The sequence below is a fragment of the Coregonus lavaretus genome (assembly GCF_964263955.1).
Source record: "Coregonus lavaretus genome assembly, chromosome: 29".
NCBI classification, from domain to species: domain Eukaryota; kingdom Metazoa; phylum Chordata; class Actinopteri; order Salmoniformes; family Salmonidae; genus Coregonus; species Coregonus lavaretus.
Genome location: NC_140016.1, coordinates 6588793 through 6606055, shown reverse-complemented (window position 1 = coordinate 6606055; position 17263 = coordinate 6588793).

Below are 17263 nucleotides of genomic sequence, written 5' to 3'. Positions count from 1 at the left end.
GAACCAGGCCCATCTACCTCTCTGTCAACCGGACGGGACCTCCTAGTGTCAACACAGAGCCCCGCCGATCCATCACGTCTGGTCTGCCGACGTGATCGTCTGATGTGGTTTCAACAGCTTCCCGTTGCGATGACCACGAAGATCCATCTGCTAGCCCCGGCCCGCTAGCAAGCGCAATCAACAGCCATGCCTCCTGCTCGCCTGTGCTTTAGCAGCCTACGATCTGCTCCCGGACTTACTAAGTGCTGTTCACTGGACCTTATGATCACTCAGCTCCACAGCTAATGCCTGCTGGACTGTTCCTTTACACGGTACCCCATCCTGTTGATCTGTTTAGCCTCAGCCCAAACCTCAGCCCAAACTGTTTAGACTTTAGCCGTATACTTATTCTATTCCTCCTCTGTTCCTCTGGTGATGTAGAGGTTACCCCAGGCCCTGTAGCACCCAGTATCACTCCTACCCCCCAGGCGCTATAATTTGTTGACTTCTGTAACCGTAAAAACCTTGGTTTATTGCATATTAACATCAGAAGTCTCCTCCCCAAGTTTGAGTTATTCACTGCGTTAGCACACTCTGCCAACCCTGATGTTCTAGCAGTGTCTGAATCTTGGCTTAGGAAGGCCACCAAAAATTCAGAAATGTACATTCCGAACTACAACATTTTCCGTCTAGATAGAACTGCCAAAGGGGGCGGAGTTGCAATCTACTGTAGATATAGCCTGCAGAGCTCTATCATACTATCCAGGTCTGTGCCCAAACAGTTTGAGCTTCTACTTCTAAAAATCCACCTTTCCAGAAATAAGTCTCTCACTGTTGCCGCTTGCTACAGACCCCCTTCAGCCCCCAGTTGTGCCCTGGACACCATATGTGAATTGCTTGCCCCCCATCTATCCTCAGAGTTCGTACTGCTTGGTGACCTAAACTGGGATATTTTTAACACCCCGCCTGTCCTACAATCCAAACTAGATGCCCTCAATCTCACACAAATTATCAAGGAACCTACCAGGTACAACCCTAAATCCGTAAACATGGGCACCCTCATAGATATCATCCTGACTAATTTACCCTCTAAATACACCTCCGCTGTCTTCAACCAGGATCTTAGCGATCACTGCCTCATTGCCTGCGTCCGTAATGGGTCCACGGTCAAACGTCCACCCCTCATCACTGTCAAACGCTCCCTAAAACACTTCAGCGAGCAGGCCTTTCTAATTGACCTGGCCTGGGTATCCTGGATGGATATTGACCTCATTCCGTCAGTAGAGGATGCCTGGATGTTCTTCAAAAGTCCTTTCCTCTCCATCTTAAATAAGCATGCCCCATTCAAAAAATTCAGAACTAAGAACAGATATAGCCCCTGGTTCACCCCAGACTTGACTGCCCTTGACCAGCACAAAAACATCCTGTGGCGTACTGCATTAGCATTTTCAGGGAAGTCAGGAACCAATATAATATAATATAACCAATAATAGTCTCCCGAGTGGCGCAGTGGTATAAGGCACTGCATCGCAGTGCTAGCTGTGCCACTAGAGAGCCTGGTTCGTATCCAGGCTCTGTCATAGCCGGCCGCGACTGGGAGACCCATGGGGCGGCGCACAATTGGCCCAGGGTAGGGGAGGGAATGGCCGGCAGGGATGTAGCTCAGTTGGTAGAGCATGGCGTTTGCAACACCAGGGTTGTGGGTTCGATTCCCACAGTATATGAAAAAATAAAATAATGTATGCACTCACTAACTGTAAGTTGCTCTGGATAAGAGCGTCTGCTAAATGACTCAAATGTAATATACACAATCAGTTAGGAAAGCAAAGGCTAGCTTTTTCAAACAGAAATGTGCATCCTGTAGCACTAACTTTAAAAGTTTTGGAACACTGTAAAGTCCATTGAGAATAAGAGCACCTCCTCCCAGCTACCCACTGCACTGAGGCTAGGAAACACTGTCACCGCCAATAAATATATGATAATCGAGAATTTCAATAAGCATTTTGCTACGGCTGGCCATGCTTTCCACCTGGCTACCCCTACCCCGGCCACCAGCTCTGCACCCTCCGCTGCAATCTTCCACCGTTCCTTCTCCACTATGCAATCTGGTTTCCGAGCTGGTCATGGGTGCACCTCAGCCACGCTCAAGGTCCTAAACGATATTATAACCACGATCGATAATAGACAGTAAAGTGCAGCTGTCTTCATCGACCTGGCCAAGGCTTTTGACTCTGTCAATCACCGCATTCTTATTGGCAGACTAAATAGCCTTGGTTTCTCAAATGACTGCCTCGCCTGGTTCACCAACTACTTCTCAGATGTAGTTCAATGTGTCAAATTGGAGGGCCTGTTGTCTGGACCTCTGGCAGTCTCTATGGGGGTGCCACAGGGTTCAATTCTCGGGCCGACTTTATTCTCTGTGTATATCAATGATGTCGCTCTTGCTGCTGGTGACTCTCAGATCCACCTCTATGCAGACAACACCATTTTGTATACATCTGGCCCTTCATTGGACACTGTGTTAACAACCCTCCAAACGAGCTTCAATGCCATACAACACTCCTTCCGTGGCCTACAACTGCTCTTAAACGCTAGTAAAACTAAATGCATGCACTTCAATCGAACGCTGCTTGCACCCGCCCACCCGACTAGAATCACTACTCTCGACGGGTCTGACTTAGAATATGTGGACAACTACAAATACCTAGGTGTCTGGTTAGACTGTAAACACTCCTTCCAGACTCACATTAAGCATCTCCAATCCAAAGTTAAATCTAGAATCGGCTTCCTATTTCACAACAAATAATAATAATATAATAACATGCCATTTAGCAGACGCTTTTATCCAAAGCGACTTACAGTCATGTGTGCATACATTTTTACGTATGGGTGGTCCCGGGAATCGAACCCACTACCCTGGCGTTACAAGCGCCAGGCTCTACCAATTGAGCTACAGAGGACCACAAAGCCTCCTTCACTCATGCTGCCAAACATGCCCTCGTAAAACTGACTATCCTACCGATCCTTGACTTCAGTGATGTAATTTACAAAATAGCCTCCAACACCCTACTCAGCAAATTGGATGTAGTCTATCACAGTGCCATCCGTTTTGTCACCAAAGCCCCATATACTACCCACCACTGTGACCTGTACGCTCTTGTTGGCTGGTCCTCACTACATATTCGTCGCCAAACCCACTGGCTCCGGGCCATCTATAAATCACTGCTAGGCAAATCCCCACCTTATCTTAGCTCATTGGTCACCATAGCAACACCCACCCGTAGATTGCGCTCCAGCAGGTATATCTCACTGGTCATCCCCAAAGCCAACACCTCCTTTGGCCGCCATTCCTTCCAGTTCTCTGCTGCCAATGACTGGAACGAACTGCAAAAATATCTGAAGCTGGAGACTCTTATCTCCCTCACTAACTTTAAGCATCAGTTGTCAGAGCACCTTACCGATCACTGCACCTGTACACAGCCAATCTGAAATTAGCCCACCCAACTACCTCATCCCCATATTGTTATTTATTTTGCTCATTTGCACCCCAGTATCTCTGTTTGCACATCATCTCTTGCACATCTATCATTCCAGTGTTAATACTAATTGTAATTATTTTGCACTATGGCCTATTTATTGCCTTACCTCCATAACTTGCTACATTTGCACACACTGTATATATATTTTATGTTGTATTTTTGACTTTATGTTTTGTTTTACCCCATATGTAACTCTGTGTTGTTGTTTTTAATCGCACTGCTTTGCTTTATCTTGGCCAGGTCGCAGTTGTAAATGAGAACTTGTTCTCAACTGGCTTACCTGGTTAAATAAAGGTTAAATAAAAAATAAAAAAATAAAAAGATAAACTTGAAGGAGCTGGAGCAGTTTTGCCTTAAAGAATGGGCAAAAATCCCAGTGGCTAGATGTGCCAAGCTTATAGAGACATACCCCAAGAGACTTGCAGCTGTAATTGCTGCAAAAGGTGGCTCTACAAAGTATTGACTTTGGGGGGGTTGAATAATTATGCACGCTCAAGTTCACAAGAACAAATATTTTGCATCTTCAAAGTGGTAGGCATGTTGTGTAAATCAAATGATACAAACCCCCCCAAAAAATCCATTTTAATTCCAGGTTGTAAGGCAACAAAATAGGAAAAATGCCAAGGGGGGTGAATACTTTCGCAAGCCACTGTATTTAACATTCAGCAAACAAGAGCTTGCGTCCAACTTCGAATAGTCTATTGGTATAAGAAATGTCCAGCAAGCTTTTCTAGGCTAGCTTTTCCTGCAAGGGACTCCAAGAGCTAAGGAGCGTTATTTAATGAGAGAGGCTAGCGGAGCATGGGTGCGTGCATGTTGCCAAGAGACAGAGGCAATAAGTTAGAAGCTTATTATGCATAACCCCATCATTCATTAGCTAAATTTAAGGCTAATACTGCATTGAATGTATTACCTGAAAGAGGTAGGCTAGGACATCTATATATAGGGCTATATATCAATCTAGAACAGGATGATCTGTTTTGGATCCAATTTCAATGGAATTGATGGAGAGAGAGAAAGACTGCTCACGCATGCTCTAATTTAATGCAACAACATTAGAGTGATAGGCTGTTCTAAAACTCTGCAGCTGCAATTAAATTAAATAACAATCTTTACCATAAAAAAATAAGGTGACCCCCGAAAGCCAGATGGAGATGTGTAAATTCGACTGCATTCGGTCCTGATATTACTGTACCATAGGCTATGCTGTAGCAAATGTAGGCCTACCTGTCACAATAAAAAAAAAGTTACCATGATGAGATGATAAGTCTACATGCATTGTGAACTGCACTCCATACTGAGATGGGCTGTCTGTCCCCACCCTGAGCGTTGATGATTGATCATGTAGAGAGCAGAGAGTAGACCGCAGAGAAGACAGATTTAGACCCTAATGTTTCTACTTGGTAAGATCAAACCCTAATAGGATCAAACCATAATATTTCTTCTTTTCGGATCAAACCCTAATGTTTCTTCTTGACAGGATCAAACCCTAATGTTTCTTCTTGGCAGGATCAAACCCTAATGTTTCTTCTTGGCAGGATCAAACCCTAATGTTTCTTCTTGGCAGGATCAAACCCTAATGTTTCTTCTTGGCAGGATCAAACCCTAATGTTTCTTCTTGGCAGGATCAAACCCTAATGTTTCTTCTTGCAGGATCAAAGCGTAATGTTTCTTCTTGACAGGATCAAACCCTAATGTTTCTTCTTGGCAGGATCAAACCCTAATGTTTCTTCTTGGCAGGATCAAACCCTAATGTTTCTTCTTGGCAGGATCAAACCCTAATGTTTCTTCTTGGCAGGATCAAACCCTAATGTTTCTTCTTGCAGGATCAAACCCTACCTGAGATCAAGACTTTGCTGCAGTGTTCATTTTCTTCCTCTTCACACTGAGGTTCCTCTGGCAGCACAAAGCATGAAAGAGCCTGGCTCTGTCCCAAATGGGCACCCTATTCCGTATAACGTGCATTATTGTTAACCAGGGCACTATAGTTAAACAAGTAGTGCACTATATAGGGAATGGGATGCCATTTGGAACGCAATCAAAATCTACAGTATATCTTTGAGCCAAGGACTGTGTTTTCCCACGCAGAACATAACTATAACATCTGTGGAACAGATGATATGGAAATCTAAAATCACAATTGTTTTAGAGATGTACAATTTAAACCCCTCAGTTATATAACATCATCTTTGACGCGGCAGCATTTTCATGGATGCAAATGATTTAATGAGGATTTGTGTGATTTTTGGTGCTCTTTCCGGGTAAATCTTATGCTTTATAGAATTACTGTAAAGAATAGATATTCTATAATTAGATGACACACTAAATGAGATGAAAACAGATGCACTAGTTAACTTTCCTGTTTTAGCTTCTCTCTCTCTCTCTCTCTCTCTTTTTCTCTCGTTCACTCACACACACACACACATCGTTTGTCTGTGATCATGTGTCTATCATTTATTCAGTGCTGATTTGTGAATTTGTGCAGCTCAACAAATTCTAGAGTTCAACTTATGCAAGACAAATTCCTGTGAAATGGAAAGAGATCGCTGTTCTTAAATCCTCTCCTTCTAGTCTCTCATGTTCTCTCTCCTAAGAGAGGGATGAGGAAGGAGAAGATGAAGGAGGAGAGGAAGGAGGAATGATGTGGTGCAGAAAGAAGGAAGGACACTGAGTAACGTGTAGTTCACTCCAGTTGTTATAGTCTAGTTCTCTCCAGTTGTTATAGTCTAGTTCTCTCCAGTTGTTGTAGTCTAGTTCTCTCCAGTTGTTATAGTGTAGTTCTCTCCAGTTGTTATAGTCTCTCTCCAGTTGTTATAGTCTGGTTCTCTCCAGTTGTTATAGTCTGGTTCTCTCCAGTTGTTATAGTCTAGTTCTCTCCAGTTGTTATAGTCTCTCTCCAGTTGTTATGGTCTAGTTCTCTCCAGTTGTTATAGTCTAGTTCTCTCCAGTTGTTATAGTCTAGTTCTCTCCAGTTGTTATAGTCTAGTTCTCTCCAGTTGTTATAGTCTAGTTCTCTCCAGTTGTTATGGTCTGGTTCTCTCCAGTTGTTATAGTCTAGTTCTCTCCAGTTGTTATGGTCTGGTTCTCTCCAGTTGTTATAGTCTAGTTCTCTCCAGTTGTTATTTACATTTACATTTACGTCATTCAGCAGACGCTCTTATCCAGAGCGACTTACAAATTGGTGCATTCACCTTAGAGCCAGTGGGATAACCACTTTACAATATGTATTTGTTTTATTTTTTATTTTTTATTTGGGGTGGGGTGGGGTGGGGTAAGGGTGGGTAGAAGGATTACTTTATCCTATCCCAGGTATTCCTTAAAGAAGTGGGGTTCAAGTGTCTCCGGAAGGTGGTGAGTGACTCCGCTGTCCTGGCGTCGTGAGGGAGCTTGTTCCACCATTGGGGTGCCAGAGCAGCAAACAGTTTTGACTGGGCTGAGCGGGAACTGTGCTTCCGCAGAGGTAGGGGAGCCAGCAGGCCAGAGGTGGATGAATGCACATGCCCTCGTTTGGGTGTAGGGACTGATCAGAGCCTGAAGGTACGGCCTCCAGTTGTTATAGTCTGGTTCTCTCCAGTTGTTATAGTCTAGTTCTCTCCAGTTGTTATAGTCTAGTTCTCTCCAGTTGTTATAGTCTAGTTCTCTCCAGTTGTTATAGTCTAGTTCTCTCCAGTTGTTATGGTCTCGTTCTCTCCAGTTGTTATAGTCTAGTTCTCTCCAGTTGTTATAGTCTAGTTCTCTCCAGTTGTTATAGTCTAGTTCTCTCCAGTTGTTATGGTCTAGTTCTCTCCAGTTGTTATAGTCTGGTTCTCTCCAGTTGTTATGGTCTAGTTCTCTCCAGTTGTTATAGTCTAGTTCTCTCCAGTTGTTATAGTCTAGTTCTCTCCAGTTGTTATAGTCTAGTTCTCTCCAGTTGTTATAGTCTAGTTCTCTCCAGTTTTTATGGTCTAGTTCTCTCCAGTTGTTATAGTCTGGTTCTCTCCAGTTGTTATGGTCTAGTTCTCTCCAGTTGTTATAGTCTAGTTCTCTCCAGTTGTTATGGTCTGGTTCTCTCCAGTTGTTATAGTCTAGTTCTCTCCAGTTGTTATGGCCTAGTTCTCTCCAGTTGTTATAGTCTAGTTCTCTCCAGTTGTTATAGTCTAGTTCTCTCCAGTTGTTATAGTCTAGTTCTCTCCAGTTGTTATGGTCTGGTTCTCTCCAGTTGTTATAGTCTGGTTCTCTCCAGTTGTTATGGTCTAGTTCTCTCCAGTTGTTATAGTCTAGTTCTCTCCAGTTGTTATGGTCTGGTTCTCTCCAGTTGTTATAGTCTAGTTCTCTCCAGTTGTTATTTACATTTACATTTACGTCATTCAGCAGACGCTCTTATCCAGAGCGACTTACAAATTGGTGCATTCACCTTAGAGCCAGTGGGATAACCACTTTACAATATGTATTTGTTTTATTTTTTATTTTTTATTTGGGGTGGGGTGGGGTGGGGTAAGGGTGGGTAGAAGGATTACTTTATCCTATCCCAGGTATTCCTTAAAGAAGTGGGGTTCAAGTGTCTCCGGAAGGTGGTGAGTGACTCCGCTGTCCTCGCGTCGTGAGGGAGCTTGTTCCACCATTGGGGTGCCAGAGCAGCAAATAGCTTTGACTGGGCTGAGCGGGAACTGTGCTTCCGTAGAGGTAGGGGAGCTAGCAGGCCAGAGGTGGATGAATGCACATGCCCTCGTTTGGGTGTAGGGACTGATCAGAGCCTGAAGGTACGGCCTCCAGTTGTTATAGTCTGGTTCTCTCCAGTTGTTATAGTCTAGTTCTCTCCTGTTGTTATAGTCTAGTTCTCTCCAGTTGTTATAGTCTAGTTCTCTCCAGTTGTTATAGTCTAGTTCTCTCCAGTTGTTATAGTCTAGTTCTCTCCAGTTGTTATAGTCTAGTTCTCTCCAGTTGTTATAGTCTAGTTCTCTCCAGTTGTTATAGTCTAGTTCTCTCCAGTTGTTATAGCTCTGTGGTCAAGCTGCTGCAGTTTTATTTACAAAAAGGTGGAGCAAAAAAAACTGCTGCACTGAATAAGCTATGTGAAGAAAATGGGATCTCCTTTGTGAAACTGGGTAAGTTTCATAATATCAGATGGTCTGCATGGAGGCATGAAACACTGTTAAAAATATCAAGACTATTGCCAGCCATTAAAATGCAACTGGTTATGAGTGATAACAGTGACTTGAAGCATTTCTGCACAGAGCGTTTTCAGTGCTTTCTGTCAAACATGCTTGACATTTGCAACATTTTGAAGACCACATCCATTAGGTTTCAGAAGGAAAAGCTGACCATTGGAGAATGTAAGGATGAACTCATGGTGGCCATTGGACAGTTCACACTTCTGCTTGATGGTGAAAGCCACAGGGCACACACTGTTTCCAATGCTGATGCTGACAGAGACAAGCCACACTTACTCAGGGGGTTAATTGAAGAGTTTGAAATCAGATATGACTCCCTCAAGTCATGTGATCATTTCTTAGTATTTGATCCTTCAACATGGCCTCAGGATATGCAAGACCTCCACAGTTTTGGAAACACAACAGTTTGCAGCATTCTCAAGAAATATGAGGCCACCTTGTAACTTGACAAAGATACCACTGTGACAGAATGGATGCGCTTAAAGCAGGCAGGAAAACGCCTGGGAGCCTCTTCTGTGAATGACTTGGTCCAAATAGTAAATACAAGTAACCCAGATGCTTACTCCAACATCAACAAGGTGGTTAAGCTGTCTCTTACACTGCCTTTAAGCAGTGCAGCTTGTGAGAGGGGATTCTCACATATCAACATAATAAAAACCAAGTACAGACCTCGTCTGTCACATGCTCGTCTCTCAGCCCTGATGCACATTCACCTGTCAAAGCAGACCACAGAGACATTTGACCCAAAGCCTGCTGTTGACCTGTGGATGGAGACAGCTAATCGGAGGCTCAACCAAGGACAGGGAGGTGCATCTGTAGCATCTTCATCATCTACCATGCAGGAAGCTGAAGCAGAGGACAGTGGGGGCGACACTGAAGAGGACAGTGGTGGGTGTCACGAACCGGCTCAAGTTCGTAACAAAAGGGAGACACGTGGAGACAAGGAATACTTAAAGTATATATTTATTAACTAAAGTAAACTAACTGAAATAACAATGGGGTGTGTAATCAGTAATCAGTAGTGTAAGTGAGTGTTTGCTTGCATAAATGTAATATGGAAAAGTGTTGAGAGGTGCCAAAGCAAACAACCAAAAAGACCACAAAAATACCACAACCAAAGTCAAAGTATCTGCCTGGAGAGAGTCTCTTTCATGAATGTGGAAGAGGTCCATTTATGCTGGGACACACCCGGCCCAGGTGTTTCCCATGTAGCTGACGACCCTCCCAACTCCGCCCACCGGCATCCTAATAAGGAAACAAGAGCAAAGAGAGAATACGGCAGACAGAGTGGGAGGGTCGTCACACCCCCCCCCATAAGACCGGGGACCAACAAGGACCCCGGACCAACGTACCAGCCCCCGCGTCCCAAACCGACAAATTGTACATGTTCACACCTCCACTTGCCCCACCCATCATCCTCCTCTCCAGACCTCAGCAACCTTTAAGAGGAAAGAAGAACCCAAGACTAGGAGGGGACAAACAGGAAAGATAGAACATGACAAAATCAAACAATGGTCGGTCACATCAATATTCATGAACAGGGCGCACGAGAGAGCGCATCAGCAATCACGTTCGAAAGCCTGTTGACAATGAGAAGACCATACGTACACAGCCTTAGCTTTCAGCAAATCTGTCAAGGGAGCGACCACAGTAGAGAAGTTCATACAAAAACCACGATAATACCCAATCATTCCCAAGAAACGCATCAGTTCCTTTTTAGTAGTTGGTAGTGGAAAAGCATCAATAGCTACCACTTTAGCCCGAACAGGACGCACTTCACCCTGCCCAACCACCTTTCCAAGGTATGTAACAGTCGCCTGAGCAAACTCACATTTAGCCAAATTTATCGTGAGGCGACCCGCAGCCAGATGTCCGAACAAGGCTTGAATACGGGACAGATGTTCCTCCCAAGTATCTGCATATATCACTACATCGTCCAGATAAACAGCGCACCCGGCCAGACCAGAGACAACCCTGTTCATAAGTCGCTGAAAAGTGGCACGCGCATTACGCAGTCCGAAACTCATAACCGAATACGAGTACAGACCAAAAGGTGTAATAAAGGCAGAGATTTCACGTGCCCTACTCGTCAGTGGCACCTGCCAATACCCCTTTAACATGTCAAATTTGCTCACCAACTTAGCTGCGCCGACTTGATCAACGCAGTCCTCCATCCGAGGAAGAGGAAATGAATCCGGCTTAGTGACATCGTTTACCTTACGGTAGTCCGTACAAAATCTATTTGTTCCATCCGATTTACTGACCAAGATACAGGGAGAAGCCCAACTGGAGAAAGAAGGCTCCGCTACCCTACTCTCCAGCATACACCCAACCTCAGCATCCAGACAACGCAGTCTCTCTGAAGAAACTCCACAGAACCGTTGACGAATGGGGTCAGCATCTCCAATGTCAACATCATGTTCTATTAAGTTTGTACGTGTAGGTGTATCAGAAAACAACCCTGGAAATCTCCGAATCAAACCAACCATCTCTTTCCGCTCATCAACAGGTAGATGAGTAAGAAGGCTATCTAAAATCTCCAGTGTCTCTGAATTTTTCAATCTACCCTGCAATATGCAATCGTCAGGACCAGAAACATCTTCCTGCTCCTGCACAGACCTAGCATGACCAGCACTCTTGGAATAAACAGTATCAGCCAAAAGAACAGCCTTACCGTCCTCTGTAGACTCCCCCTGTTCAGTCTCAGAGGAACGTGCATAATAGGGTTTTAACAAATTTACATGGCACAGTTGGTTTGCTTTCCTCCATTCTGGAGTGGCAACTAGATAATTTTGCTCAGTGTACTGGCGCACCACTGTATATGGACCTTGAAGCTTAGCTTGAAAAGGAGAACCAACAATTGGCAGCAGAGCCAGAACCTGATCACCTGGACTAAAGTGACGAGGCTCAGCTCGGCGATCATATATGCTCTTCACCCTGTCCTGTGAAGATGATAGCTTCTCTTTAGCCATTTCACCAGCGGCATACAAGCGTCGCCGAAAATCACCCACATATGATAACAGGGACTGAGGAGGCTCGGGAGACTTCCAGTCATCCTGGAGAACAGATAAAAGCCCACGCACCCGATGTCCAAACACTAGGTCATTTGGGCTAAAACCCGTGCTCTCCTGTGAAACCTCCCTAGCTGCTAACAATAACCAAGGCAACCCCTCCTCCCAATCCTTTTCCATCTCAGTACAATAAGCTCTCAACAACGACTTAAGTGTTTGATGGAAACGTTCCAGTGCTCCTTGACTTTGGGCATGATAGGCGCTAGACAAGTTGTGTTTAATATGGAGTTGTTGGAGAACCTGACCAAAGAGATTAGAGGTGAAATTAGATCCTTGATCACTTTGAATGACCTTAGGGATTCCAAACAGTGAGAGAAACTGAGTCAAAGCTTTTAACACAGCCTTAGTCGTGATAGACCGGAGAGGATAGGCAGCAGGAAACCTAGTGGTCTGACACATCACAGTCAACAAATAATTACTACCCTTTCTAGAACGAGGCAGAGGACCAACACAATCAATAATCAAATACTCAAAAGGTTTACTGAGTACAGGAATAGGGAACAGTGGTACCGGCTTAATAGCTTGATTAGGTTTACCAGTTAATTGACAGGTGTGACAAGTTTTGATGAAATCAGAAACATCCCTCTTTAATCTTGGCCAAAAGAAATGTCGTAATATACGATTGTAGGTTTTTCTCACACCCATATGCCCAGCAACGTCATTGTGAGAAGTTGTTAGCACCAACTCACGAAGCTTAACTGGTACCACCACCTGACTAATCGCCTCCCCCAGAAAACAAATACCATGAGACGTCCACTTTCTCATCAGGACCTCTTCTTGGAGAAAATAGCCCTGTGCGACATCTCCCAACTGTTCCACAGGCACAATTTGGTCCCGCAACTCTTCTAATGTAGGGTCAGTCCGTTGCGCCTCGATTAAATCGGAGCGGGATATAGATAACGGGATAACAGGGAAAACAGTAACCGACTTCTTTGTGGTATTCTCGTTAGCCAGTTCCGTGACCAGGTCGTCACAGATCCCAGAACGCGTCACTGCACACGCAGAAAACACCTCTGGGAAATTCTGCGCACTCTTATCAGGAATCCCTACAATTGACGGCTTAGTGGAAACCACTAAAGATGGAAACGCGATAGGCCACACACGCTCCCCAGCCAAGTTATTTCCAAGGATCACGTCAATACCCTCAATAGGCAATGAAGGACGCACCCCCACAACAACCTCACCTTTCACCAGTCCACAATCCAACATCAGTTTATGCAATGGAACTGACAGAGTGTTCAAACCTATTCCCCTAATTAGAACACTATTCCCCGAATCAGTCTCCGCAGAGAAGGGTAACACAGATTCCAACACAAATGATTCAGAGGCACCTGTGTCTCTTAGGATCTTTACTGGCACTAGGTTCTTACTTCCTACCATAGACACAAAACCCTCCGTAACGAAAGGTAAATAGTCGGGATCAATATAACCCTTCACCTGGCTCTGGGCATGAGACAATGCGTCAGGAGTGAACTGATGTGGAACAGGCGCGGCTAACGCTGCAGGCCTCGATTTACCATAAGCACCTGTACTGAATTTACCCCTAGACCTAAGAATCGGACATTCATTTTTCCAATGACCTAATTCTTGACAGTAGTGACACTCTTGACCAACGTCAGTTTTACCACGGGTATCAGGCTCAACCCTAGTTGAATGAAACTCTGCCCGGGAACCGAAGTATCTCGGCGAGCGAGGCACAAATCTCTGCGAACGCCCCCACTCACTCCGAATACGGGGTTCTGCAAAAACATTTTTGTGAGTCAACACATATTCATCTGCCAAAACCGCAGCTTCAGCAACAGTCTTTATTTTTCGTTCATTAATGTACATCGTTATACGATCAGGGATTGTGTCCTTAAATTGTTCTAACATAATCAGATCACACAGCCCTTGGAAAGTCATAACTGCAGAGGCAGAACACCAGCGATTGAACTGTGAAGATAATATTCGCGCAAACTCAACATGAGTCTGCTGATCATCCCTTTTTAAAGTTCTAAATCGTTGGCGGTAAGCCTCAGGGACCAATTCATAACTCTGTAACACAGCCGTTTTAACCTTCTCATAACTAACACTGTCTGCTACACTAAGAGCTGAATATGCTTCTTGCGCTTTACCAGTCAGCACACACTGCAACATCAAAGTGCGATCAGAATCAGGCCAACTCCTAGCGTTAGCAACACGCTCAAACAACGAAAAGAATGTCTCCGGGTCCTTTTCATTAAACTGGGGCAACAACCGTAAATTCCCAACAATATCAAATGTGTCTGGATTACGACCAAAAGAGGAACGACCCCTAGGTAACTCTGGGTCACCTTCCCAGAGCAAACTCTCCCCTGAGAGCTTTCCTTCCCTAACCAACTCTATTCGCTCTTGTTGCAGCTTGATTTTAGCACGCTCCATATCCTGTTTAAATTCCAATTCCCTTTCATATTTTACACGATCATGCTCCATTTTAGCTCTTTGTCCATTTCGTTCATGCTCCATTTTAGCTTGTTCATACTCCATTTTAGCTCTTTGTCCATGCTCTAGCTGTAACAGAAGCAGTTCTTTCTGCTGTTCAAAAAGAAGACTACTATGACTAACCGATGGAGCGGTCATTGTAACATATCGGGGAGACAACGTGTCCTCAGCAGAGGCTGCCCCAGTGGTAACATCCAGAATACCACTCTCCATCAAATTGGCCTTCAATATTAACCTAATAGAATTTTTTAGGCGTTTATCACTAATTTCAACCTTGTAGTGTTCAGCAACCTTCAACAGCTGTTCTTTAGTACATAATTCTAACAGTTCTTCTGATGGAAAGCGAATGAACTCGTCTACATTAGACGCCATAATCAGGGGAAAAAAAATATATATATATATATCATAATATTCTTGCTCAACCCCTCTGCTGAGCACACCAGACACAAGAGAAATGACAATCACACCGAGCGCCACAGAAGAGAGCTGGGATATGGAGCTTCCCCATAACCTACAATAACTCAACCCTAGTCTTCGTGTGGATTCGCGGTGGGTAATTACGCACTGTAGCCCGCTGGCAAGGAATTAAACCCCCCAGCAAGCTGGTAGATTCCACCAAGCCACGGATGTGCCCCCGAGACAACTGCTCAGTCCACAGACACCACACAAAAATAACAAACATTTAACCATGCCCAACGTATCCCAAAACAAAACACGTCACTAAGCCTATCAGGGGAAAAAGCTATAGCTCCGGGTAGAAAATGTCACTACCCTACCCAATCTCCCACTGAGGTACACAGCCGATTGTACTCACCTCCTCAGACCGATGCCCCAACAGCGAGTAGAGCAAGAGTTTCCAGGCTGGGCAGGGACTGGAAACTAACCAATGTACTCTCTCCAACGCAGTACACAACCCAAAGGAAACCAATACTGGGCCTATCAAACTCGAACAAACTAACAAAATTTACAACAAAAAAACTACAGAATTGGACATTAACTCCACGTTCTCCCAAACACAACCAGTTCAAGATCCCAGACGAGCCCCCACTTGTCACGAACCGGCTCAAGTTCGTAACAAAAGGGAGACACGTGGAGACAAGGAATACTTAAAGTATATATTTATTAACTAAAGTAAACTAACTGAAATAACAATGGGGTGTGTAATCAGTAATCAGTAGTGTAAGTGAGTGTTTGCTTGCATAAATGTAATATGGAAAAGTGTTGAGAGGTGCCAAAGCAAACAACCAAAAAGACCACAAAAATACCACAACCAAAGTCAAAGTATCTGCCTGGAGAGAGTCTCTTTCATGAATGTGGAAGAGGTCCATTTATGCTGGGACACACCCGGCCCAGGTGTTTCCCATGTAGCTGACGACCCTCCCAACTCCGCCCACCGGCATCCTAATAAAGAAACAAGAGCAAAGAGAGAATACGGCAGACAGAGTGGGAGGGTCGTCACATGGGCGACACTGAAGAAGTCAGTGGTGGCGGCACTGAAGAGGACAGTGGGGGGCGACACTGAAGAGGACAGTGGGGGGTGACACTGAAGAGGACAGTGGGGGGCGACACTGAAGAGGACAGTGGTGGCGGCACTGAAGAGGAAAGTGGGGGGCGACACTGAAGAGGACAGTGGGGGGCGACACTGAAGAGGACAGTGGTGGCGGCACTGAGGAGGACAGTGGTGGCGGCACTGAAGAGGACAGTGGGGGGCGACACTGAAGAGGACAGTGGTGTGAACTGTCCAAAGTGTGAACTGTCCACTGAGGAGGACAGTGGTGGCGGCACTGAGGAGGACAGTGGTGGCGGCACTGAAGAGGACAGTGGTGGCGGCACTGAGGAGGATAGTGGTGGCGGCACTGAGGAGGACAGTGGTGGCGGCACTGAGGAGGACAGTGAGGAAGACTGCACTTATTAAGACCACGCTACATATGGGGTGAGTACCAGACACCATCTGCTGGAACTCACCTGAGTAACTCACTGAAAAAGTTATGTGCACCCCTGGATATAGTCTCTCTCCAGTTGTTATAGTCTGGTTCTCTCCAGTTGTTATAGTCTCTCTCCAGTTGTTATAGTCTCTCTCCAGTTGTTATAGTCTAGTTCTCTCCAGTTGTTATAGTCTAGTTCTCTCCAGTTGTTATAGTCTCTCTCCAGTTGTTATAGTCTAGTTCTCTCCAGTTGTTATAGTCTGGTTCTCTCCAGTTGTTATAGTCTGGTTCTCTCCAGTTGTTATAGTCTCTCTCCAGTTGTTATAGTCTCTCTCCAGTTGTTATAGTCTAGTTCTCTCCAGTTGTTATAGTCTCTCTCCAGTTCTTATAGTCTAGTTCTCTCCAGTTGTTATAGTCTAGTTCTCTCCAGTTGTTATAGTCTAGTTCTCTCCAGTTGTTATAGTCTAGTTCTCTCCAGTTGTTATAGTCTAGTTCTCTCCAGTTGTTATGGTCTAGTTCTCTCCAGTTGTTATGGTCTAGTTCTCTCCAGTTGTTATAGTCTAGTTCTCTCCAGAACCCTGTAGCAGGAAGCCTCTACATTTAGTTGTTTTCCCATCATAGCACTCCGGCAGGGCGAGGGGTCCGTCAGACGTTGGTGATAGCACAGGAGGAGGTGGACTGGGTGCACTCACCGCTCCCTGAGGTGGAACCGGAGCGATGGTCAGTTTATGCAGCGTTTGGAGCACTTCCTGCATGGCAGCGTTCAGCTGGGCAATCTGCTGCTGGTGCTGGTCGAGGCGCTGGGAAACTCCAGGAGGATTACCTGCTGCATCCATCTTCATGATTGGTGTGTGATTCTGTGACGAGTACTGAGGATACGAAGAGGCAGGACGCAGACATCAACAATGTAAAGGTTTACTTAACACTGAGCAAGAGAACAACAAAGACAACACTGAACAGTCCAGGGCTATATAGGGGTGGTGATGAGATGATGAGGTGCAGGTGCGCTGGAGATGATTAGGGTGCGTTGGGTTTCCATTTCGGTGTTGCCGAGGTGGTGCGCTCAGACTGGTGGCTCAGTAGACCGGCGAATCAGAGCGCCGGAGGGGAGCAACGGGAGGAGACGTGACAGTAGAACA